General features: G+C 45.1%; 1 non-coding gene and 1 pseudogene across 1 annotated transcript; one reads left to right on the top strand and one right to left on the bottom strand.

Moving 5' to 3' along the window:
* Nucleotides 1-18,819: 18,819 nt before the first annotated feature.
* Nucleotides 18,820-19,005, top strand: LOC142449404 (U2 spliceosomal RNA). Its single transcript, XR_012784594.1, has one exon. It is a non-coding gene; the product is annotated as a U2 spliceosomal RNA (small nuclear RNA).
* Nucleotides 19,006-22,430: 3,425 nt separating this feature from the next.
* On the bottom strand, nucleotides 22,431-26,130 carry LOC142449306 (heat shock cognate 71 kDa protein-like; annotated as a pseudogene).
* Between the last annotated feature and the right edge of the window lie 1,001 nt (nucleotides 26,131-27,131).

Consider the following 27,131-nt stretch of genomic DNA (forward strand, 5'->3'; position numbering starts at 1 on the left):
CTGGAAACTCTGCTGAAACTTGTTCAGCATCGTAGCCACAATTAAGTCTCTACTGAGAGAAGGGTGATGGCCACAGATGAGGTGCACTCACCAGGAACTGAACCTGGATCTCATGTGTGAAAGGCAATAATTCCACCTCTGAACTATGAAGGCCTCATTGTAGCCATTTAGAAACGGTTATGCTACAACATGGCATATGGCATTATATAGCATTACATGCCTCCTCCTGTGAGGACAGTGGTGATGTTTCCATAGGCGCCCTCGTGGTGTCGTGCTTACTTATTGGGCTGCGATCCTCCTGGTCGGCAGTTTGAAACCACAAGCAGCTCCATGGGAGAAAGACTCAGCTTTCTACTCCTGTGAACAGTTTTTTAAAAACATTTTATTAGGGGCTCATACAACTCTTATCATAATCCATACACATACATACATCAATTGTATAAAGCACATCCATACATTCTTTGCCCTAATCACTCTCAAAGCATTTGCTCTCCACTTAAGCCCTTTGCATTAAGTCCTCTTTTTTCCCCTCCCTCCCGGCTCCCCCCTCCCTCATGAACCCTTGATAATTTATAAATTATTATTTTGTCATAGCTTGCCCTATCCGGCGTCTCCCTTCACCCCCTTTTCTGTTGTCTGTCCCCCATGGAGGAGGTCACATGTAGATACTTGTAATCGGTTCCCCCTTTCCAACTCACTCACCCTCTACTCTCCCAGTATCGCCACTCACACCCCTGGTCCTGAAGGTATCATCCACCCTGGATTCCCTGTGCCTCCAGCTCCTGTATGCACCAGTGTACAACCTCTGCTCTATCCAGACTTGCAAGGTAGAATTCGGATCATGGTAGTTGGGGGGAGGAAGCATTTAGGAACTGGAGGAAAGCTGTATTCTTCATTGGTGCTACGTCGCACCCTGACTGACTCTTCTCCTCCCCTAGACCCCTCTGTGACAGTTTCACAGTCTCAGAAACCCACAGTGTGTGTGTGTGTGGGGGGGGGCGACTTATCGCTGAGTCTGCATCGACTCAATGGCAGTGGGTTTTTGGTTTGGATATTCACATTTTCCACAAGACTGTTAACAATTGTCAAACATCTTGCTAAATTCGAGATTTAGCTTTGTAGGCATTCCCTGTCTATTATTCCATTGACCCTATTGAGCAAAGAAATGAGAACAGCCCACTTGCTTTATTCTCAGGGAGCCCCATCCCTCACAGGGGCTGAGAAGATCAAATGAGATACATACTGGTTGTGAAATTGCTTCGCAAAACACCGGGAACCATTCCGAAGTCAGGATTAACTGTTAGTCCCCATGACAGCGCCAGATGTACTCAGGAGCAAAGATAAATTGCTTGGCTCTCTCAACTCTGGTCTCTGAGTCCTACATGCTTATCCACAAAATATGTAGCTTGACCTCCGAAGCATTCCAGCTGAGAATACCCTGAGCAAACCAGTTAACCTCTCTGAACCGTGGCTGCTTCATCTTTAAACATGGGACAACACTGCTTTCCTCACCGTGTCGAGGAACAAATTGCATAGCACCAGTGACTTAGTAAATTGTATAACACTGAGCAAATATGACCTACCACATTGATAATGATACTCAACTCCAAAGTCCTACAGCTAATTCTCAAAAACAATCCTTGCCAATTGTTTTTTTCTAACAGCTTTCTGGGCATTAATTCACAGATGATACAATTTAATAGTTCAATCATATTAAGAAGAGTCATTCAACCATCAGCACTATCAATGTTAGATATATTCTTCTTTCTTTTTTTTTTTTATATTCTTCTTTCTTGTACTCATCGCTATTAGCTCCTCATCTCCCACCCCCGCGCATCCCTCCCAAGTGCTGATTAACGAGAGCATTGTGTTTGTAAAAATTCAGCTACTGTGAAATGTGTAAATTGGAGATTTATAAAAAAGATGTTTTATTGCTTTATGACCCTGCCCGATAATCTAAGTCACACCCAAATTGTTTTTTTTAATCATTTTATTGGGGCTCGTACAACTCTTATCAAAATCCATACATGAACCCCTTGTATCAAGCACATATGTCCATATGTTGCCATCATCATTCTCAAAACATTTGCTTTCTACTTGAGCCCTTGGTTTCAGCTCCTCATTTCCCCCCTCCCTCCCTCATAAATCCTTGATAATGTATCAATTATTATTATTTTGTCATATCTTACACTGTCCAACATCTCCCTTCACCTACTTTTCTATTGTCCATCCCCCAAGGAGGAGTTTATATGTAGATCCTTGTAATCGGTTCCCTCTTTCTACCACACCCTCCCTCCACCCTCCTGGTATCACCACTCTCACTCCAAATTGGTTTTACTACAACCCCTTTAGCTTCTCCAAAAGGATGCCCTCAGAATGAACATACAGTGCCCTGGGGCACGACAAAGCAGGCCCTGGCTCCCCGGGCAGGGGTAAGCTGTCCTAAGACAGTGTGGAGGGAAGGGGGAGAGAGATGTTGGCTCTGAGAGTCGGCTTCTTGTGCGGCTTCAGCTTTCAATCTTCTTTATTAAGTCTGTGTTTGCAGTTTTCCTGTGGACACGATATTATTACAGCATTTCTTTTATTTCCTTCTCTGGTGATTTATATGCATGCACAAACACAATCCTGAAAGAAAGCAATTTTTTTTTTTTAGGTTACCCTCTGGCCAAGTTACTGACTTCAGAGTCCTCATCTATAAAGTAGAGATATGTTAATAGACCCCTGTGTCCCTCTAACTTAAAGCAGCTCATTCACAGAAAGCACTTAGACCCCAAGAGTGATCCTCTCACTTTGCAGAACAGGGAATGAGGCTAAGAGAGCGGGACATGCTGTAACCTGGAGAGCTAAGGATTTGCTGCATGAAAATCTTTATTTGCGGTATCGTTACTTTTCAAAGTCGTTTGGGTACGGTTTTTTGTGTTGGTCTTTTCCCCCAAAGGATCTTCTTAGCTCCATTCTCCACTCAACCCTGAGGGGCAGCCATGACCAGTGTTAGGGTTACCAATAGAGTGAGGGATGGCGATCCAGGAGGGTGACTTTACTCTTAGTTCATGAAGGCAAGAACATCCGAGCGGAGATTGTCTGCTACTACTACCTTTGACCTTCTCTTCACAGGAGTGGTCCTGCCTCGTGCAGAGATTGCTGGGGAACAGAGTGCCCTGTTCAGTTGACCTTGAGTATCCTTAAGAATGACCCAGTAGAAGCAAGGAGAATTGGAGGCTCTTGAAAAACTGGAAGGGGAACCTCCCCCCACACACACCAACTTCAGAGACATTCAGCACAAAAACTGTGAAACTATTAGAAATTGCTCCTCTGTGTGCCCTTTCTCCATCCTTGGCACCTAGTGGTACTTCCATGTAAGCGTCACCTCATTTCTCCCCATCGGCACTCTCTCCCGGGAGTGTTCCCACACTTGCTGCCTGCTCAGCATGATCAAGCACCCATGGCCTTCAGTCCCACGACTCCCATCCTCTCCCAAAGAGAAATGCAGGCTCTGACTCCCACAGAAAGGATTGCAGACAGCAGACAGTCATCTGCAATGACATCCTGTCCTAAAAAAAAACCCCACAGATTTCTCAAGTCTGACTCATCATGACCCAACTCATGGTGACTCATGGGTGTCAGAGCAGAAGTGGGTTCTGTAGGGTTGTCCGTGCTGGGTTTTCAGAAGAACAGCACCCGGCCTTTCTTTGGAGAAGCTGCTGGGTGGACTCAAACCTCCAAACCTGCCACTTAGCAGAGGAGGCCATTAGCACAACCTATGGATTTATCTGTTTCGCTATACGTAGAGAACACAGCCCAGATGTGGAAGCCAGGCAGCTGGAGATGCCAGGTCCTTTCTGTTTCACCCTGGAGCATTGCCAGATTCGTAGATTCTCAAACAGAAGCACCTCCTTTCAGGGAAAAAATTCCTCCTTGACCCCCTAGCAATGAAAAAACCACTGTAGCATCACCCATAATGCTTGATAATGTGCAGGGACCTGCTTTTGCATGCCCCCCCATCAATCCAGCACCCCACTTTGGGAAACACTGGTCCACCTGAAGGTCATCTCAAGGTCTATTTAATTACCAAGAGGAAATACTTGAATTTGACTGGCTACTTGTTATTCATTTGGGTCCAGAGTCTGTGAAATTGCATGTTAACTTGAAGATTTTTTTTCCCTCTTCAGTAGAGATGCAAATGATTCCTGTTCAGTAGTGAAAGTGGCCTCAACGGCGACAATGTTAGTTCCCTGTAGGACACTGGTCACTTTTAACCTGTAACTTAGCAGACTTATTAGCTTATACTAGCTGCAGCCTGCATTCGCCTTCAATTGCGATTTGAACCAACTTCACCATTTTGCCAGCCTGTCACTAGTGACTGAAACACATTTTATAAAAAGTACTTTTATTGGGGGCTCTTACATCTCTTATCACAATCCATATATTCCTCCAAGGTGTCAAATACATTTGCACATGTGCCACCATCATAACTTTCATTCTCTTCCCACTTGAGCCCCTGATATCAGCTCCCCGTTTCTTCCCCCTCCCTCCCCTGCCCACCCACCCTCATGAACCTTTGATAAGTTCTAGATTATTTTTTCAATATCTTACATAGTCCTCCATCCCCCCTCACCCACTTTTCCATTATTCATCCCCCTGGGAGGGGGTTCTGGATTGATCCTTGTGATTGATTCCCCCTTTCTCCCCCTCCCCTCCCCTAATCCTCCTGGTTTTTCTACTCCTGAGGGGTTTATCTATCCTGGATTCCCTGTGTTTGGGGCTCGTATCTGTAGCAGTGTGCATGTTCTGGTCTAATCTGATTTGTAAGGTAGAATTGAGGTCATGATAGTGGGGGGAAGGAAGCACCAAAGAACTAGAGGAAAGTTGTGTGTGACTGAAACCCATGTTTGATACACACTCATTATGTGTGTGTGTGTGTGCGTGCTATATGTGTGTGTGTCTCATTTCTCCCTTGCAGACATTACACTGCGACAATGTAGGATGGACTCACACAATTCACGGAATCTGGAGGGAAATGGATCTCCATGATGCGTGTGATGTGAACCTGTGGGGAAGCCATGATCATACCACCGGAAGACAGGCATGAAGATGAGGACGGTGGCAGAGGGACTGGAAACGCTTTCACCCAGAAAAATTAACGCCAGAAAGATACCGGTTACACAATCAGGGGAAGTGCCAGAAAGGTGAGTGGAAGCAAGCTGATCACCAAATCCTGCAAGTGGAACCCCTTTGAGAGTGGAGGTGGGGGTGTTCTTTCCGCAGCATTAGTAAGGGCTTGGTCAAGAGTACATTGGTGAATGATTGCAGGGCCGACCTGTTTCTAATGTACTCAGCTTAGTCTCTAAGGAAATTAAGGTGATCCCTGGCTTTAGGGTACTTACTGCTCAGGTGTGTCTGCAGAAGCCACGCCCTCCCCAGTTAATCAATACAAAGTGGTAAACATGCAAGGAAAATGGTAAACCGTTTCGCGCCAGTGGTGAAGATGGTCAGAGCTTAAAGAAGCAAGTGACAGCGGGCAGGGACTTCACAGAAGGTCCCTGGAAGAGGTAATGTTTGAACTGGTCTCTAAGGGCAAAGTTGGGGGAGGCAGAGCTGGGTGGGAGGGGCACCGCAGCAGCTCCCCTAAGGGCTCCTAAGGGGCTATGGTGTGCAGGGATTACAGGGTCAGCCAACACACCGCCTACTGCGGGGGAGAGAGCTTTCTACAGCTGTCAGGTGGTAGCGGGGTTGGGACACTCCCTGGGCCAGTTCTACGCTGTCCTGTGGGATCGCTGGCGTTGGGCAGTGAGTTTGGTTTGTTGAAAGCGAGCCTAATCCAGGGATGTCACTCTGCGAGTGAGAAAGAACTGAGCTACGGTGCTGGGGTAACCGATGGGAACTGTTGGTGGATTGGCTTATGGGCAGAGGGCGTGTGGGCAGTGAGGGCTGCATATTACTGGGATTCTGGAAGCTGTGCCACTAATATTTGAAATTCCAGCAGAGTCCCTCATGGTAGATGGATTTCAGGGCAACTTCCTAAAACAGACTAGGAAGAGAACACTGGCAATGTACTTCCCAAAGCCAGTCGGCAAACCCTACTCGATCCCGTCAGAACATTATCCACTTTCCTTGAGACACATCCTTCAAGGAGATCAGTCACTGGGGCAGACGTCATGTTTGGGGAAATGGCGGGGCAGGAAGGACAAGGGGGACCCATTGGCACAATGGCAGCAGTGAGGGATTCAAACATGTCCTCAGGAAGATGGCGCAGGACGGGACAATGTTTGTGCACACGGTCACCATGAGTCGGTGTCGACTCCAAGTCTGCCTGTCATCAAATCCAGGGTAAATTTTATAGTCCCAGCACATCTCCATTTCAATGCTGAATGTTCAACCACTAAAGCAAAATGTAGTCCTAGCAACACAGTTAACGGGGCACGTAAAGGGAAAAGTAAATTACACTCTTCCCATTAAAAAAATTAAATTAATTGTGTCAAAAATCAGCTTTCAGTTGCACAAATCACTTCCGAGTACTCAACAGTCAATCCGATGCTGTATCAGAAGGGAATCGGTCTCCAGGTTGTTTGCAGAAAGGCATCCCTGCGACCTGTGATGGGTGTGGGAGCGACACCTCGTGGCTATATTTGGAAATGCAGAGTCCTGCCTAGGATTTGAGAACATTGCTGAAACCCCAAAGGAGTTTAGCGTCGCTTGCATGTCTAACAACATTCTTTGGCGGATAGACAACAGGATCAGTAGCTTTCCATTCATATTTCCATTCCGCCAAGTTCCCCTTCATCTCGCCTTGAAAGTTGTTTTTCCTGCTTTGAAGTGTTTTTCTCCCTCAGGTTGGGAAAAGAAGTGAGTATGTTGTCAAACTCAACTACTGCCTTTCACCACCCCCGCTTTGTAAGCAAACAGTTCACCATCACAGATGTCGCTGTGCCCTGTGGAGGTCACCGGACAAGTAGTTGATAGTGAAGAGTGGCTCTGCTCTGGCGCCTGGGGACCAGGCTGCCTGGCTCTCAAAGGCAGATCTGTGGGGAAGGCGTCCACTAAGCACAGTAGTCACTGGTTCGAGCTTGTTAACTAGGATTGCTCTCCCTATAACGGTTCTACGTGCAGCGTCGCATGGAGGGTCGATGATTGGCCTTGGTGCAGATGGAGGTAGATCACATCTGTTGGTCTACTCACCCCCACTGTTGTTCAAGAAGAAATTATGTAGAATGACCCTATGCAGCTGACAGCGTGATGCTAGTTACTTGCTGGTAAATAATTCATTTCTTGAGACCACAGTATCAGCTCCGGAAGAGAAGGGGGAACTTGTTTGAAAGGCATGTGTCTGGAGCCCACTCCAGAACTACTTAGAAGCTCTGAGCAGCCCCACCAACCCATCCAGCCAACCCTCCAGGGGATGCTCGCGTTCGAACAAGGCATCCCAAGGGCTCACACCTCGTCGCCCGAGCTTGTAGTCTCAGCCAAAGTCTTGTCCTCCAGGAGGGCCCACTGGGTGGTCGATGGGCAGTTGGAAATAGAAGAGGATTCCTCTTTAGTAATGTGTGTGTGTGTGTGCTCCTAAAAGTCTTGCCTCGAGCTGTGTTGGGACAGACCAGAGCGTACGTGAGGCAGGCTGCCTTCCCGAGGTGTCTCAGAGGGCACACCGTCGCTTTGGGTGCTGCTTCACCCAGGTTGGACCTGAAGCCTTGCACGCTCAGAAACGGGCTTGTGTAAGCCCTCGTGAGGGGAGCTGTCTCTACACACAGCCCACAGTAGACCGGTATGAAAGACTGACGGATAAGACCAAAGACCAGTGACTGGCTCCCATTAAAATGACAAATACCTGTCATAGGTAGCAGAACCCTTGAAGCCCGTGTAATAGTCAGCGCTCCCTAAAGGCATATCCAATCATCATTCACAAGCTCTTCAGGGAGGCTGGAATGAGCACTGGGAAGCGACACGCATGCTGAGTGGGTCAGACATGTATCCTCAGGGTGAGAGAGATGTCAGCGAGGACAAGGTTTGGGAGACTGCTGATTTCACACACGTTTGATCATCTTATCCTTTTCGCAGCCAAAATGCATAGCTTAAGACACCTTTTTCTTTGCTCTAGGGCAGTGGTTCTCACCCTGTGGGTCGCGACCTCTTTGGGGGTTGAACAACCCTTGTATAACAGTAGCAAAATGAGAGTTTTGAAGGAGCAACGAAAGTAATTTGATGGTTGTTGGAACTGTATCAAAGGCTGGTGGCATTAGGAAAGTTGAGCAGCACCCGCTCTAGAGAAGTACGTAGGTAACTAACTTTTCATTAACGAAGATGAACAAAAGGTGGCCTGTGGCTGTCAGTGGCATTGCCTTGCTCCATACGTAACCATCTGGATTAGCAGAGTGAACTAGCATACCCCCAAAAGACCCAAACCCACTACCGTCTAGTGCAGTGGTTCTCAACCTGTGGGTCGTGACCCCTTTTGGAGTGGCCCGACCCTTTCACAGGGGTCGCCTAAGACCATCAGAAAACATAAATATTTCACAATATATAATTACATATTGTTTTGTGACTAACCACTCTACTTCGATTTGTAACAATGAAAATGCATCCTGCCTATCCGATATTTACATGACAATTCTTAACAGTAGCAAAATGACAGTGATGAAGTAGCAACGAAAATCATTTTAAGTTTTGGGGGGGCTCACCATAGCATGCGGAATCGTATGAAAGGGGCGCGGCATGAGGAAGGTTGAGAACCGCTGCTCTAGACGGGTTTCCAAGACTATAAATCATAACGGAAACACACCAGCTTATCTATGTCCCACCTCGCTTCCTGTGTGTTCGAACCGTGGGCCTTGAGGTTAGTGATCCAACACTTAACCCCCTGCTCCACCAGGGCTCCTTTCTCAGGGAGCAGGGGGAGCAATCGGGAGCCCTCCTGGCCGGCCTCCAGGGACACGCGGCTGAACTTTCCTTCTCCTGTCGGGCTGAGGCTGGGGAGCCTGCCGTCCGACTCACAGAGGAGCAGGCACCTCTCGGAGCTTTCTCCGGCATCTTCCGGATGGCCTTCCGCCGGCACACTGGGTGGAGGCTGGAGACCATTTTAATTAGAGCATCGCGAGAAATATGATTTTAGCTTCTAGCCTCAGGCTAGGAGCAAAGGAAATATCTTTGGACCTTTGGGCTCCATGTTGCCGCACTGAAAGGTCGGAGCCTCGGAATTCCAGGCGAGGTTGGGGAAGAATGCAGGACCCAGGTGGCCCATACCTTGGCCCCGGTTTGGTCCGCCCCATCGCCCTGGCCTCATTTTTTAGATCTCATCTGAGCGGCCTCTTCGTGCTGTGTTCTAATTTAAGGTGGAATCATTGTGTGGATGGGGTGTAGGGGTGGTGGAGGTAGGGGCTTCTCTTATTTATGGAGGAGAGGGCTGAGTCTTCAGTTGCCAACCCGTTTGCAGAAGCCTGGGAGATCACTCTTTCGTGATGAGAAGCTGGAATAAATGCTTCATCAGTCCAAACCAGCCTTCAAGGAGAGCTCCACTGGCCCCACCTCTAGTGCTCCACAGGCCCCACCTCAGCTGGAGCTGGCGTCCCCCTCTGCCCCGCAGACTAGACAGGGGTAGGGTCCCGATGGACACTAGCTGGAGAATCATTTCATAGAGACTAAGGGACAGAGTAGAACCGCCTCTGTGGGTTTTCGACAGTATGCATCTACAGGACGAGAAAGCCTCCTCTTTCTCCCATGGGGTGACTGGCCCTGAGAAACCCACTGTGCACCATGGCTCCTATGAAGTGGAATGTGTCGGGTGACAGACCCGGTGGGGATCTGGCAAGTTTAAGTTCTTCCTTGAGAAGTCACACCAGCAGCCCTGGTGATGTAGTGGCTGCGTGCAGGGCTCTGATCTGCATGGTCAGCAGTCCCGAACCAGCAGCTGCTCTTTGGGAGAAAGACTGAGCTTTCTGCTCCCATAGACAGTCTGGAACCTCACAGGGATAGGTCTCCCCTGTTCTATGGGGCTGCTATGAGCCGGCATCAGCTTGATGGCAGTGAGGCTTGTTGTTGTTATTGCTGCTGTGTTAGGAGTCGCACTGTTGTCATGGAGAGCTAGCTCATCAGGATGGGAAACGGAATGCTTGCCTCCACCTCCAATAACAGAATGCTATTTAGAGAGACGTTCCCATTTAAGCAACAATGAAATGGAACCATTTAGACAACCACCTGCCCGTTGACGTAATTCGTCAACTGTTACTGGTTGGCAGACTTCAAATAGACCCTTCTGTTTTGTGAAACATAGCTGGCTCCTGCCAACATGTGTCTGGACACGACCAAGTGGCCAAGGACATTCGGGAAGCCCTTGATGGTTCCTTTAGTCTGAGAAGAAACACACGATTCAGGTTTTCAATAAGATTATCATCTAAGAAAGGATTTATAAAAGAAGTAGTGTTGAGAAGAATCCTGAAGCCAAGAGGGGAGATTCTACAGGTGGGTGAGTAAGGAGGCCATTCTGAGGTGAGTGGACAGCAAGAATATAACCATGGAATGGAAATAGCATTAAGCTTTGTTTTCTAGACGGTAGCTAACTTTTTTCTGCCTGTTGTTTGTTAGTTGTGTTTTTGTTGTTGTTCTTGTGGTCATCAGAGGACCAGCAAAGCAGACCACAGTTGTTCATAACTCGTGGACAAGCAGATGGATTCTGGGCTCCCATGTCATTCTGGGCCCAATCCAAGACCAGTTAGTTCTTTTAACACGGCCTGCTCCATACTCGCCTTCATAAAGAGACTATGAAGATAAGGGTGCGACAGCAAAGTGTGGTGAAGAGAGCAGATGGTGCCCGGCTACCAACTGGAATAGTGTCTGAGCTCTTAAAGGCTTGTATTCAAACAAGCAGCCATCTAAGTGAGGCATCAACTAAGTCCACACCAGCCTGTATGGCCCAAAAATGATGATAACAAAATCCAAATAGGATGAAGGGAAAAGCATCACAGCTTAAATCGTGAACACGCCATTTGGAGAAGACTCTAGAGGACAGTGGGAGCCCAAAATGCATCTTCAGAGGATCTAGTCAGATTAAGCCCCTGGCAGGTCCCCTCTAGCCACAGAGGAGGAATTCCAACAGCTTTACCATCAGACAGAGTATTGTGAACTTGATTCAATGGAATTGAACCATGGTGTACAATAGGATACTTGGTCAGTTGCCCTCTCTCTTGACCCAACCTGAATTTGCTCTAGGCTTAGGTATTTCTCACTTGTTCCATGACAAAATTTTCTTCTTTGGCTTTTTAAATATTGCTGGTAGTCTTTTTTAAAAATCTTACTCTTTTTCTCTTGTCATTTTTGTTTGTTTTGTTTCTGTTGGGTTTCCCAGTTTGTGAGTCACGGAAGGAGTGGATGCATAGAGACAATAACTGATGCCAGGGCTTATCAGGGATGTGGGGGAGTTGAGGGTATGGGGGTTGAGGGGATTTGGGGAGCAAACAAGGAATGTGGGAGGGGGAAGTGAGCATTAGAACGATCATGATGGCTTTTCCCCAGATCTTGGATGCTTCCCCCCACCACCCCACCCCCCACTACCATGATCCGAATCCTACCTTGCAAGTCTGGATAGAGCAGAGGCTGTACACTGGTGCAGATAGAAGCTGGAGGCACAGGGAATTCAAGGTGGATGATTCCTTCAGGACCAGGGGTGTGAGGGACGATACTGGGAGAGTAGAGGGTGAGTGGGTTGGAAAGGGGGAACCGATTACAAGGATATACATGTGACCTCCTCCCTGGGGGACGGACAGCGGAAAAGGGGGTGAAGAGAGATGCCGGATAGGGCAAGATATGACAAAATAATAATTTATAAATTATCAAGGGCTCATGAGGGAGGAGGGAGCGGGGAGGGAGGGAAAAAAGGACTTGATGCAAAGGGCTAAAGTGGAGAGCAAATGCTTTGAAAATGATCAGGGCAAAGAATGTACAGATGTTCTTTATAAAATTGATGTATGTATATGTATGGGTTGTGATAAGAGTTGTATGAGTCCCTAATAAAATGTTTAAAAATTTAAAAAAAGAATGATCATGATGATATAGATATACACAACCCTTTTTAAAGGGGTTTAGCTATGGAAGTATATGATATATGAACATTATATCAAGAAACTATTGAAAAAGAAGGAAACTAAAGCTGATCAATGGTTACCCTGTGTGAAGGAGGAAGAGTTGTTGCTTGGCGGGGGGCATTGAGTTTATGCTCATGGTGGTGGAATAATTGGGAAAAGGATGTCAATAATGTTGTACAACATGAAGAGTAAAATCAATGGCACTGAATTATACATGTAGAAGTTGTTGAGTTGGAGAATGTTTTGAATATTTTTGCCATAATTTTTAAAAATTACATGACTAACAGTGAGTACAAGGAAGAAGAAATGGTCTAGAATTGAATGTGGTGAAAATTGTACAGTTCTTCTTGATAAGATTCAATTATTGAATTGTATGACATGATGAAGTGCAAATAAAACAAAATAAAGCATAAAAGAAAGTGGCTAACCCATAGGACAGAGACTTTGTAGGTGACCAATATGCTGACTCAGTTTTGGATTGAGGCTAAACTATAAACATTTTTTTTTCCAATTCCAACTCAAAGAGATCTATAAGACTGGATAAAATTGCCCATGTGGGTTTCTGAGCCAGTCACTTAAAAAAAAAACAACAACATCATTTTATTGGGGGTTCGAACAGCTCCTATAGCATTCCATGCATCAACTGTATCAAGCTTATTTGTACATATGTTGCCCTCATCACTTTCTAAACATTACTTTCTATTTGAGCCCTTGGTATCAGTTCCTCTTTTTACCTCCCCTCCTCCCCACCCCCCTCATGACCCCTTGATAAATTACAAATTATTATTGTTTATCTTACACCACCTGCTGCCTCCCTGACCCATGTTTCTGTTGTTTGTCACCCTGGGGGAAGGGGGGGAGTGTGTTATGAGTCAATCATTATATTTGGTTCCTCCTTCCTTCCCTCCCCCCACCCCGCCTTTGCCTACCCTCCTGGTATCAATACTTCCATTTCTGTTCCTGAGGGGCTTATCTGACTTGGATTCTGTGTGCCCTGAGCTCTTATCTGAAGTGAAAGGCAGGACTGGGGTCATGAGAGTGGGGGGTGAGGAAGCCTCAGAGAACCAGAAGGATGTTGTGCGTCTCATTGGTGCTGTACTGTGCCCTGGTTGACTCATCCCTTCCTTCTCACCCTTCTGTGAGGGGTGTCCTACTGTCTACAGATGGATTTGAGGTCTCTGCTCCAACCTCCCTCATTATCAGCACTATTTTTTTTGTATTATTTTGGGTCTTCTGGTGCCTATTACTTAATTCTCTCAACATCTCATGGTCACACAGGCTGATGTACTTCTTCCATGTGGACTTTGTTTCTTCTTTGCTAGATGGCTGCTTGTTTAACTTCAAGCCTTTAAGACCCCAGACACTATATCTTTTGATAGCCAGACACCATCAGCTTTCTTCACCACCATTTCTTTTGCACCCATTGTGTCTTTAGCAATCGTGTTGGGAGAATGAGCATCACAGAATGCCAAGTTGTTAGAACAAAGTGTTCTTGTGTTGAGGGAGGGCTTGAGCAGAGGCCCAAAGTCTGTCCACTTCCCCAATGCATTGCCATTTAAATATATGTACATAGGCCAATGCCTCTATTTTTATGAATTAATGTGTTTACATATGTACACACCTATGTTTATATCTCTCTCCATAGCTTTGCTTCCTAGATCTTTCTTCTGCCCCACCATCATGCTTGCCCTTCTTTTGCCTCTTAGTAATTCCTCTAAGCTAGATTTCTGTGGCTCCAGCACCCCCAGGATCTCTATGTCCTCCTCATTGTTGATTTTAATTCCCAAGTTGTTCCCCTGTCTATGGTGTTGTTTTCTCACTACTCCTTCCCCCCACTTCCTCCTCCCCTGAAGTCCTCTGGAACCATCAGTCCCATTGCTTTCTCCTTAAGCTTGTTCCCATGCTATCTTATATAGGTAGGCAAAACAACAACAACAGAAACAAGTAAAAAAGAAATCAAAAGATTGAATAAAATGAGAAAAAAGAAAGTGAGAAAGAGCCCCCCACCCCACCGCCAGCAAAGAAACAAACAAAACAAAAAGCACACATAATTCCACATCTGTCCACTGACCTTTATGACTATCTCCCCACCGATCCTCTGGGAACTGCCTGTCCTAGCCTGAAGTCTATTTAGGGGGGCTCCTCAGGGGTTTTGTGGTGTGGCTTTGCTCCCGTCGCTGATGTCGTATGTTCCCTTCTTGGTTTGCCCCACAGTGGGGGTGGTCAGACTGAACTCACTCCCTGCTGTGTGTCCCCAGGATTGTCCTCTGTCAAGGTATACTCCAGTGAGGAGACATCATGTCTCAAGCTGTTGTCGGCCCTACAGTCCTCTCAGTGCCTCAGCAGCTCCGTGCAGGGACATCATCCTCTCTTTTCCTTTCTTGGTTTGCTTCTGTATGGGCATGGTAGGCTGACCCCTCTCCCCAACCTAAAGGTTTAGTGTTATCTTCTGTAGCACATATTTCTATTAGGTGGCATGTATGTGTATCAATGGAATGGACAAGTATAACATCTGGTGGGAGATAAAGGTGACCAAGATTCCTGCAGACTGAACTATGACACAGGACCAGAGAGGTCACATAGCCTTTAAGGTTGGCCACAGCGATGTTTTGGGTCTCCTGAAATTAGTGTCAGTTCAGTTAGTATCCAGTAATTCCTGAACATTCTGATTTTTTTCCCCTTTAATGAGCACTCTCATAAAAGACCAGAAATAACACAGAGGGAGGTTGATTGGAGGAAAAGTAGCAATCAAAACAAGCTGACTTTATTGACTTATAGTCTTGGTTATTTGAGTCATGGTAGCCCTGAGAGTGGAGTAGATCAGAGGAATTCCGCTAAATATTTACTTGATCTGTGCACGTGGAAAAATAATAGGTTAAGTGAATAGCAATCTAACTTGAATTGCCAGAATAGTCATAGCCCCTTACTCAGTCCTCAGAGTTCAGTCCGTTTACAGACTCACACTACTTGAAACGGGAAGCCAGATCCCTTAGGAAAGGACCCCACTACACTGTCAAAATTGCATATTGCTTTTCCTCTGCTGCTCATTCCAGTAATCCTGCCAGTTTGTCTTGTTCATTAAGTAATATTGAAGGTGACTCTTCTAGCTATAGTCTCTGTAACACCCACCAAATGACCTTTTCCTCATGGGTCTGGGTAAGAGGAGCTGGGGAAAGATCCTGTTAGGATTCAGTTGTGAATCCTGGTTAACGGGATTGATTTTGTTTGCCATCTTGCTGGGTATAAAATGAGCTATCCCAGAAGAGGGATGGAGGGATCTTACTGCCAGCAAGAGCCAGGGGTGGGGCATGTTCTCTGGACCATGAGATCCCTGATTCTTTGATCTGGGAAGACAGCTTTGACGAGAGAGACGTGACAGCGGAAGAGCAACAGCAGAAGAATCAGGCGACAAAGAAGGTGATAGAGTGACAAAAGCAAAAATAAAACTTACTGCCACCGAGTCCATGCTGACTCATGTTGACCCTAGAGGGTGGAGTAGAAATGCCCCTGTGGATTCCCGAGGATGTAACTCTTTATGAGCGTAAAAAGCTGCGTCTATCTCCAGAGGAGTGACTAGTGGTTTCGAACTACTGGCATTTTGGATCATAGCCCAATGCGTGACCACTACACCACCAAGGTAGGTAAAGCATAGTGCTTTTCAGCAGGAGGTTGGCTTGTTGAGTGAAATGCTTTTGGACACAGTTCAGGGAGCTGGATTTACAAGATGGTAACCAGCCCCCAAACTGGAATTTTTTTCACCCAAAGCTACGTATTTAAATTGTTTTATACAAAACAGCTGTATCACCTTCAAAGTTCTCTCCATTACACTGAATACATTTGTCAAATCTGCGATTCCATTCTTGGAAACAAACTCATCTGTTTGGATGGCTGACAGCACGTCCCTCCTCCCTCGTTTTTTCTTCACCTCTTCTATGTATCACATTGATATCCTCTCATATCCCTCTACATTCACAGAAACACAAAAAAGTTGCAAGGAGTGAGGTCAAGTGAGTCAGGTGAATGTTGCAAGAGAGGCATGCTGTGTTTTTTGCCCCAAACGTGCACTGAGATGGCTGCATGAGCCGGTGCATTGTTGTGGTGGCAAAACCAGTTCCCCATCGGCCACAAATCAGGCTTTTTAAAATTTTTTGTCACACACTGTTATGCTATCTTTTAAGAACCTATAAATAGAAAGCTTGGTTAACATTCTGACCTGGTGGAACAAACTCCAAATGCACTACAAGTTGAAATTTTTGTCTGTTTGGAGCATAAAACAAAATTTCACAGCTGCGCAGTGTTCTCTTAAATCTGCCATCACCAAAACAAAAAAAAAACCGAGATTCAAGCTAAACTGCTTTTATGAAAAAATTCACTGTGAGCAGAGAGAACCTTTCCAGGTGAAGCTCACCTAGTGGGGAAAATGCTTACTATGAAAGCGCTGCTCCACCCAGCACAATTCCAGGTTGGTTTTTTTGGGGGGGTGGGGTGGGGGTGGTATCCCCTTTTAAGGACCCATGGAGCTGAAACTGAGAGCCTTGGGGTTGGGGCTTACTATGGAGTGGCGTACATTTATACCCTAAACGAGCTTGTATCCAGGCTTCACAACGGTTTACTGCTCATTTCTCATATGAATTGTAAGCTTTCAATTTTTTAAGTACACTCCTTCATTATGGTCATCGTCTGTGAGTTCAGAGCAGTCATTGCAATGACTTACAGAATTCAGGAGCAAGCAAAGAAGAGTGCTGTGGGAGGCAGAGCTTAGATGTACAGAGCCTGTGAGACAGGATAGACCCTACAACCACAGGATCCAGTCGATTTCATTGTAATTGGGTCTCTTCATTGGGTGAGGGAAGTTCTTATCACCGAATCTGACTGACGTGGCAATCACGGCAGTCTTCAAGGATACTCGTGCTCCCTGTAAAAACTTGTTCCTCACCACTGTGGTAAAAGCTGTGTCTTCTGGGAACTTCATCTGTGGGTAGAATCTGGTAAATCCACTCTAAAATGTCAATTTCCCCAAGCCATTGGAAACCTACAGTCTACCCCGGCAGATCTGGTACTTTGACGTAATTAAAAATACTTCAGTGAACCCACAAATAGGCTCTCAGACCCTTGTCTAACCTTTCGAGCTGAAACATTGGTTGAAGAACCCAGTTAGTGTGTCCGGGTCAAAAACCCTCAGACTGCTTCAGACTGTTCCCTTGAACTGTTATCCCAGACTCTTACTGGCCATTCTGACTTATCCCCCAGGTTTCTATTTGAACCTATTACAAAATCCAAGCGATTCTTTTTTATATAATCTATATCCTTGGTATTTCACCTTTTGGGGATCTCTGACATGTAAGTCTAGCCAATCTAGAAGCAAAACTGGATGGTTGGGATGGGTCTTAGATCCATCAGTCACTTCTTTTAAGCCCTGTGCCTTAGGTAATGACCCAGAAGACATCTCAGACCCTTAAGGATGCTCCCGCACACATGGGCTAATCTAATCAAGGCTGGTTCTATTTGGGGAATGAGTTAACAGAACGTAGGGGCTCAGTGTCCCTCATTTCCTGATTTTCTTCCCATATGTCCACATCCCAATGTTCAGAATTCCACATCTTCCCAAAGTCCTCACTTTTTTATTTTTTGCCCAAAGTCCTCACTTTAATTTCATAAATCATTCAATGTTGGGAATACAATTGACACTGTAATTCAGCCAGTCCTATGCTAAGATTCTGAATGTGGTTTTCAGCCATATGAGCTCTGATATGACAGAAAATGAGACTTTACTTGTGTGTACAAGTGGCAATTTCAAGTCTCTTCTGCATCCTGGGACACAACTTTATCTTTCACCACTCTGCAGCAAAGGAGTATCAAGTAATTTCCCTAACCTTCTCATTCTGACAGAATTGGGCAAAGTTTCCAACATGCACTCACCCTGAACCTCACTTCTCATCAACAAAATCATGAATTAGCAGCACCCTCTTTACTAGTGGAGATACAGTGTTATCAGCACCTTTAAGATTCGTCAGACTTGAATCCTGATTTAGAAAACTCATTCTTCTCTAGAGCTAATACTAGAGCTAATACTAGTACTAAATGTCTTAGGCTGGGATGTTTAGAGAATCAAAATGAGTGAAACACATGCACACAGGGGGCGGGGGAGAGAGATTGATCTCAAGGAAATAGCTCATGCAGTTGTTGAGGGTGACAAGTCCTAATTTCATGAATGATGCATAGGGCTTGAAGCTTCTCCTGACTAGGGTATTTACAGAGGCTGACAAATCTGAGATTAGCAGGTCAGATGCTAGATTGTAGGCTCATGTGATGTAGAGGCCAATAAATCCAAGACTGGCAGGTAAGATGGAAGGTTGCTAGGTAAAATCCTGACAAATCTCAAGAGCCAGAGTCCAGGTGATGATGAGATGGATGTATGATGCAGAGCAAATGAATGAACTTTGTGCGCACACAAACACACATCTATGATGCAGGTCATGCTCCCAAGAAAAGTCCCCTCATAACTGATTGCCTGACCATATCATGGAGGATGATAACATTGTTGCATAACTGACAGATCACTAAGAACCATGATCTAGCCAAGTTAATCTGCAACCTTAACCATAATAGCTCCAGTCACTGTTATAGTTTCTAAATTTGCTATTTCTTACAAGTAATTTTTTTTAACGAGAAGTGCTTTTTTAAGTGCTCTATAAGGTTAGGTTTTCTAGATAAACAAAACCAGTGACGCACTAAGAAGAATGTACTTTATATTGCTTTTTGGCCTTTTGGCTAAGATCAAGTGTAATATCTGTTCTTATCAGTTTAATATCTGATATGTCCTCTATCCGAGGACAATATATTAAAGGAATTTTTGGAGCAGGGAGATGGAATAGGAGCTTGCTCCCTCCACTCCCCGCATCAACCTGGTATTGCAGTACTTCCAGGAACCCCCTCTTTTGAGGGGCGGAAAAAGGAATGTACTTTATATCAAGAAAGAGATTTCTATCAACAAAGTGATCCAGCCTAGTCCAACTCAAGTCCATGATTCGAATGCTAGCTTGAGGCCACTCTGGATTCACAAAGCTGCCAGCTCATAAGGCAGAAGTTAAACAGGAAGTTACGGGATCACAGGCCAAGGGATACAGACATATGGATCCAAGGGCATCGGGAACTTGGCAGGGCATTGAAAGTTTCCAGGGTTAGCAGGTTAAATGGGCCTCCAGCCCCAGAAGCTCGACCTAGAAGGAGGAAAGGGAAAAGAAAGAACCCCAGTCTCCATAGAATCCTTTAAAAACAGATCACACCCCAAGTAGACATCATCAGGGTGGACCTTTTGGGGGAATTCTTACTGCCAAACCATGGAGCATCACAGCTAGGCCAAGTCGACCCAAATCCTAACGATCATAGGTGCGTCCAGTCAATTCTGGCTCACAACAGAACTCAACACGCCCTGTCCTGCACCATCCTCACCGTTGTTGTTGTTGTTGTTTGAGTTCATTGTTATAGCCACTGTGCCAAGCCATCTCATTAAGGATCTTCCTGGTTTGTTTGTTTTTAACTGGCCCTCTATATTACCAACTATATTCTTCTCCAGGGACCGGTCTCTCCTGATAACATATCCGAAGTACTTGAGGAAAAGTCTCACCGCCCTTTCTTCTAAGGAGCACTCTAACTGTACTTATCCCAAGATTTATTTTTCCTCCTGTCAGTTCCTGGTACGTTCAGTGTTCTTCATCAGAACCACAGCTCCAATGCGTCCATCCTGCTTTGGTCGTCCTTATTCAGTGTCCACCGCTCATATGCATATGAGTGAGGAAGAACACCATGGCTTGGGGCTGCTGCGCCTTGTTCACCAAGAGATGTTCTTGCTCTTCAACATTTAAAAAAAGCATCTAATTGGGGGCTCATACAGCTCTTATCACAATCCAGACATACGTCAATTGTGTCAAGCACATTTGTACATTCATTGCCCTCATCATTCTCAAAACATTTGCTCTCCACTTAAACCCCTGGCATCAGCTCCTCATTTTTCCCCCTCCCTCCCTGCTCCACCCTCCCTCATGAACCCTTGATAATTTATAAATTATTATTTTGTCATATCTTGCCCTGTCCGGTGTCTCCCTTCACCTACTTTTCTGTTGTCCATCCCCCAAGGAGGAGGTTATATGTAGATCCCTGTAGCTCTTGAACATTTTAAAGAGGTTTTGTGCTGTAACAGATTTGCCCAATGGAATATGTTGTTTGATGTACTGACTGCTGGTTCCCTAAGCACTGATTTTAGATCCAAGACAGATGAAATCCTTGACAACTTCAGTCTCCCTGCATCCACCCTTTGGTTGATCATGATGTTATCTATTGGTCCAATTTTGAGAACTTTCATTTTCTTTACATTGAGTTGTCATCCATACTGAACACAGCAGTCCTTGATCTTCATCAGCAAGTGCTTCAAGTCCTCCTCACTGTCAGCAAGCAAAGTTGTGTCCTTCACATATCAAAGGCTTGTTTTGTTGCATTTTTTAAAAATCGTGTTACTGGGGGCTCGTACAACTCATCACAATTCACCCATCCAGCCATTGTGTCAAGCACATTTGTACATTTGTTGCCATCATTGTTCTCAAAATATTTTATTTCTACTTGAGTCCTTGGTATCAGCTCCTCATTTTTCCCCTTACTCCCTACCCCCTCCCTCCCTCACCCTTGATAATTTATAAATAATATTTGATAAACTATTATTTTGTCATGTCTTACACTGTCTGACGTCTCTCTACACCCATTTTTCTGTTTATCTCCAAGGGAGGGGGTTTTATATATAGATCCTTGTGATCGGTTCCCCCTTTCTACCCCATCTACCCTCCACCCTTCCAATATCGCTACTCTCAACACTGGTCCTGAGGGTTTCATCTGTCCTGGATTCCCTATGTTTCCAGTTCCTATCTGTACCAGTGTACATCCTCTGGTCTAGCCAGATTTGTAAGGTAGAATTGACATCATGATAGTGGGGCGGGGGAAGCATTAAAGAACTAGAGGAAAGTTGTATCGTTCATCATTGCTATACTGTACCCCGACTGGCTCATCCCCTTCCCATGACCCTTCTGTAAGGGAATCTCCAGTTGCCTACAAGTGGGCTTTGGGTCTCTACTCCGCACTCCCCCTCATTCACAATGATATGACTTTTTGTTCTTTGATGCCTGATACCTGATCCTATTGACACCTCATGATCACACAGGCTGGTGTGCTTCTTCCATGTGGGCTTTGTTCCTTCTCAGCTAAATGGCTACTTGTTTATCCTCAAGCCTTTAAGACCCCAGATGCTATATCTTTTGATGGTTGGGCACCATTAGCTTTCTTCACCACATTTGCTTATGCACCCACTTTGTCTTCACTGATCATGTTGGGAAGGTGAGCATCATGGAATGCCAGTTTAACAGAAAAAAAGTATTCTTGCATTGAGGAAGTACTTGAGTGGAGGCCCAATGTCCATCTGCTACCTTAATACTAAACCTATAAATATATGCATGTAGATCTATTTCTTCATCCTCATATATAAATATATTTATGTATGCCCATGCCTGTATTTAGATCTCTATAAATGTCCTTTGCCTCCTAGTTCTTTCCTCTATTTCCTTTTGCTTTCCTCTTGTCCCACCATCATACTCAGCCTTAATTTGGGTTTCAGTAATTCCTCTTGGTTACATTGCCTTTGATCAAGCCCTACCAGGCCTCCTATACCCTCCTCACTACCGATTTTGGATCACTTGATGTTCTCTTGTCCCTGGGTTTGTTAGCACCACTTTCTTTCACCTACTTTCTCCTCTCCCATGTCCCCCCAGAACCGTCAGTCCCAGTCACCTTGTTTTCTCCTCCAGATTGTTTATCCAGCCTATCTTATCTAGATAGACATGCAGAGATCATAATATGCACAAAAAGAAAACAACAATAACAAAAGACCAATGACCAAAAAAAGAGAAAATAGTTCAAGGTCTGTTTGTTGACCTTTAAGAGTGTTTTCCCATGGAGTCTGATGGAGTACCATGCCCTGGCCCCAAAGTCTATATTTGGTATTCCCTTGGGACTTCCTTGCTCCTCTCCCCTTGCTGTTCTGTTGCACAGCCTTAGTGTTTTGTCTCAGTGTGGTGGTGTAATATTGCATATTTAAATGTAGCTTTGTTTTTAATACACTGAATTTACTACTTTTAAAACAATACCAATGAAGGTCAATGTTGACTTGCTAATGTCTTTGCCTTATGCATGTTCTACCTCCAAGGATCGGGAGTGCCCAGAAGTTTGGTCTAGCAGCTCTAACTCTTCACCACTGTTAATGAGTGTGCTACAACGTTGAGCCCTTCCCATTTTTACTGGGGAACAATACTGGTTTTATTCTCATAGATTGGCTAAATCAACCTCTTCACTGGTGGGTCCATATGAAACACCACTAGATGGAGGAGATCTCCCCCAGGGAAGCCTCCAGGCATTCTCTCAGGCACATCTCCAGCACTCTGGTCCAGCTGGGAAGTAATGGGGTTGTGGATTTTCTCCAGCTCTTTCTGCTGATGTCCAAATTCTCAGCAGTCTCGTGCTTATCAAGCCAGGTGATAATTTCATTACACTGGTCAAGAAATCTTTGTTGGTCGGCATCATTGATCTTGCCTGTCAGCTTTTCGTCTTCAATGGTTACTTTCATGCTAAATGTATAAGATCCAAGTAAATTTTTAGAAGACACCTGTCCTGCTGCTTCTCATCTTCCCCTTTGTACTTCTCAGCCTCCTGGGTCATCCATTCAATGTCTTCTTTCCTCAACCAGCCCTTGTCATTAGTGATGGTAATCGTTTCAAGTACTCCTAACCACAGCAGAGATACTGAGAATGCCATTGACATCAATATCACAAGTGACTTCAACCTGAGGAACACCATGGGGTGCCGTGAGTTCAAACTTGCCCTGCAGGTTGTTATCCTTGGTCACAGCAAGCCTACCTTCATAAACTTGAATGCGGAGCCTCGGCTGGTTGTCAGAGTAGATTGTGAAGGTTGTGTCTGTTGGTAGGAATGGTAGTATTGTAGTTGATGAAGCCAGTCATGACTCCACCAACGGTTTCCATATCAATAGCAGCAGATCTTGACTATTGCAGATTTGTCTCCAGATAAGAGGGCTGCCTGGACGGCTGCCCCATAAGCAACAGCCTCTCCAGGGTCAATGCTCTTGTTGAATTCCTTCACATTGATGAACTCCTAAAGCAGTTTCTGGACCTTGGGAATACAGGTAGAACCACCCTCCAGGACACCGTCATGGATCAGTACCTTGTCTAGCGTGGTATCCCTCCACAGGGTCCCGAGTGCCAGGAAACAGGTCAGTATTCAGTTCTTCAAATCAGGCACCGGGGATGGAAGTATAGCCGTTGATTGCTTCATACAGAGAATCAATTTCAGTATTGGCCTGAGTCCTGGAAGAGGTAATGCACTTTGCACGTTTGCATGCAGTGCATAGGTGATGGGTAACACTCGGGAAGGAGCACTCTGGCTGTAGTAATTCCAAGACAGATTCTATCTTCCTTCTGTCAGTTCGTGGTCCTTTCAATGCCACGGTGCTTTCAGAGACATCTCACTAATGTAGTTTTTGTGCTTCTGCTTGAACTCAGCAATAAAATGGTGGACCATTCAGTTGTCAAAAGCGTCTCCACTAAAGTGGGTGTTTCCAGCTATAGATTTGACCTTGAAAGTGTTATCTTCAGTGTGTGTATATATGTGTATATGTATATATATACCATATTAAATGAAGGGGGAAGTGCAGAGTGGAGACCGAAGGCCCAAGTGTCGGCCAATGGAGAGCCCCTCATAGAGGCGTTTAGGAGAGGAGATGGGTTAATTAGGGTGCAAGGTAGTACCGATGGGGAACACAGCTTTCCCCCAGATCCTGGATGCTTCCTCCCCCCAACTACCATGATCCAAATTCTACCTTGCAGGCCTGGATAGGACAGAGGCTGTACACTGGTGCATATGAGGGCTGGAGGTACAGGGAATCCAGGGTGGATGATACCTTCAGGACCAAGGGTGTGAGGGATGATGCTGAGAGAGTGGAGGGTGAGTGGGTTGGAAAGGGGGAACTGATTGCAAGGATCCACATGTGACCTCTTCCCTGGGAGAGGGACAGCAGAGAAGGGGGGAAGGGAGACTCCGGATAGGGCAAGATATGACAAAATAATGAGGTATAAATTACCAAGGGCACATGAGGGAGGGGGCAAAGGGGAGGGAGGGGAAAAAAAAGAGGACCTGATGCAAGGGGCTTAAGTGGAGAGCAAATGCTTTGAGAATGATTGGGGCAGGGAATGTATGGATGTGTTTTATACAATTGATGTATGTATATGTATGGATGGTGATAAGAGTTGTATGGGTCCCTAATAAAATGTAAAAAAAGAAAAGAGGAGAAAAAAATGATTAGGGCAGGGACTGTACAGATGTGCTTTATACAATTGATGTATGTATATGTATGAACTGTGATAAGAATTGTATGAGCCCCTAATAAATTGTTAAAATTAAAACAAATAAATAAATTAATTAAAAAGTTAAAAAAATGAGTATGAGAAAAAATTATCATTGTAGTGATTAAACAAATCTTAATGATTGAATGAATTGTATGATACGTGAAGTATATGCCAATAAAATGTAAAACCACAAAAAAAAAAGAAAGTGTTATCTTCATTTCTGAGGATTGGCACATCAAAAGTGCCACCTCCCACGTCAAAGAATAGTACATTTCTTTCAGCTCCAAACTTTTTGTCTAAGCCATAAGCAATAGCGGCAGCAGTTGACTCCATGATTCTAAATACACTGTGCCAGACAATGGTTCCAGCATCTTTCATAGCCAGGCACTGAGAAGCATTCAAGTAGGCTGGTACAACGCCAACAGCATTGATAACAGTCTTCTCAAGGGAGGCTTCTGCAATTTCCTTCAACTTTGTCAAAACCAAAGAGGACATCTGTTCTGTATAGAAACATTTTTAATTTTCCCCTTATATTCTGCTGGACCTTGGGCCCGCCGGCATCATTCACCACCATGAAAGGTCAATGCTTCCCCTCAGAGAGGGGTTTAGGAGAGGAGATGGGTTAATTAGGGTGTGAGGTAGTATCGATGAAGAACACAGCTTTCCCCCAGATCCTGGATGCTTCCTCCCCCCAACTACCATGATCCGAATTCTACCTTGCAGGCCTGGATAGGACAGAGGCTGTACACTGGTACATATGAGGGTTGGAGGTACAGGGAATCCAGGGTGGGTGATACCTTCAGGACCAAGGGTGTGAGGGACGATGCTGGGAGAGTGGAGGGTGAGTGGGTTGGAAAGGGGGAACTGATTACAAGGATCCACATGTGACCTCTTCCCTGGGAGAGGGACAGCAGAGAAGGGGGGAAGGGAGACTCCGGATAGGGCAAGATATGACAAAATAACGAGGTATAAATTACCAAGGGCATATGAGGGAGGGGGGAAAGGGGAGGGAGGGGGAAAAAAAAGAGGACCTGATGCAAGGGGCTTAAGTGGAGAGCAAATGCCTTGAGAATGATTGGGGCAGGGAATGTATGGATGTGTTTTATACAATTGATGTATGTATATGTATGGATTGTGGTAAGAGTTGTTTGAGTCCCTAATAAAATGTAAAAGAAGAAAAGAGAAAAAAATGATTAGGGCAAAGACTGTACAGATGTGCTTTATACAATTGATGTATGTATATGTATGAACTGTGAAAAGAATTGTATCAGCCCCAATAAATTGTTAAAATAAAAAAAATTAATAAATAAATTAAAAAAAAAAAAAGAAAGGTCAATGCTTCAAAACAGACTGGACAACAGCACCATCAATTCTTGGTCCAATGAGATGTTTGGCAAATGAAAAGACGTTTGTAGGATTCATAGCATCTTGATTCTTTGCTGCCTCACCAATCAATCATCTGGCATCCCTAAAAGTAGCATAGCTTGCAATGATTCGGTTCCCCTCATCATTTCCCTTGTTTCTACTTTTCTGTGCTGGAAGACACCCATGCAGAAGTAGGTGGGGGTGCCATGATCAATGCCATCTGCAGGCTTCTTGGACATGATTTCTGAGTGTAGGTCCTGAATAGGTGAAGTAAGACATGTAGACTGCCATTGAGGTACAAATACACACACACAAACAAATCCTTAAAGGCTTATTAATAAGCTTTTCTCCAATCCTGATACAATGCTTTTCTTCATATAGTTCAGTTTCTCATTTTATCCGCTCAGCATACAGATTGGATAAGTATGGAGAGGTTACAACCTTCACATTGATTGTAAACCACTCAGCAGTCCGTTCTTCTGACGTCAGCAGTATATCCCATAATCTGCGTGCTCTTCGGGATCCACCACGAGTTTCTGGCAGCTGCCTGTTGATGTACTCTTGCAACCATTGTTGAATGATCTTCAACAAAATTCTACTTGCATGAGATATTAAAGATATATTGTCAGATGGATCTTAACTCGAAGCAGAGAACATCAGGAAGATGTTTACTTCTGTTTTACTGACTATGCAAAGGCATTTGACCATGTAGATCATATCAAACTATGGATAGCACTGAGAAGAATGGGAATTCCCGAACACTTATTGGTGCTCATGTGGAACCTGTACATGGATCAAGAGGCAGTTGTGTGAACAGAGTCCAATTGAATTTTAAGTATTTCACTTGGCAATACAATGCATGGCAGTTTGCAACACAAATTACAGTGCGCCCAGGTAAAAGCTTATGTGATTGTTTGCAACTCTCCATTAATTTTTTATGTTGGGGGAGGAGCAATTTGGGGGTGTAGTCCTGGGCCCAAATATATCAACTGGACTCCTCTGCAGGCCTCTTATAAGTGCCTCCTAACACAGAGCCCTAGCCAGAAACATGCTCTCTCCTCACGATCGGCCTGGCCCAACCCAGGCCCTATAGCCTTCCAGCTTCTACAGTCCCCTGTCACTTGTGTGCCCAGAAATCCCCGAGAGCCCCAATATTCAAATTTGTAATTGTTCAGGACACTGTTCTTGGTCAGCCTCTAGGAGGGTTGGATTGTCCTGAGGATGCATCTTATTTTCCTCT

This window comes from Tenrec ecaudatus, chromosome 5 (assembly GCF_050624435.1).
Source record: "Tenrec ecaudatus isolate mTenEca1 chromosome 5, mTenEca1.hap1, whole genome shotgun sequence".
NCBI classification, from domain to species: domain Eukaryota; kingdom Metazoa; phylum Chordata; class Mammalia; order Afrosoricida; family Tenrecidae; genus Tenrec; species Tenrec ecaudatus.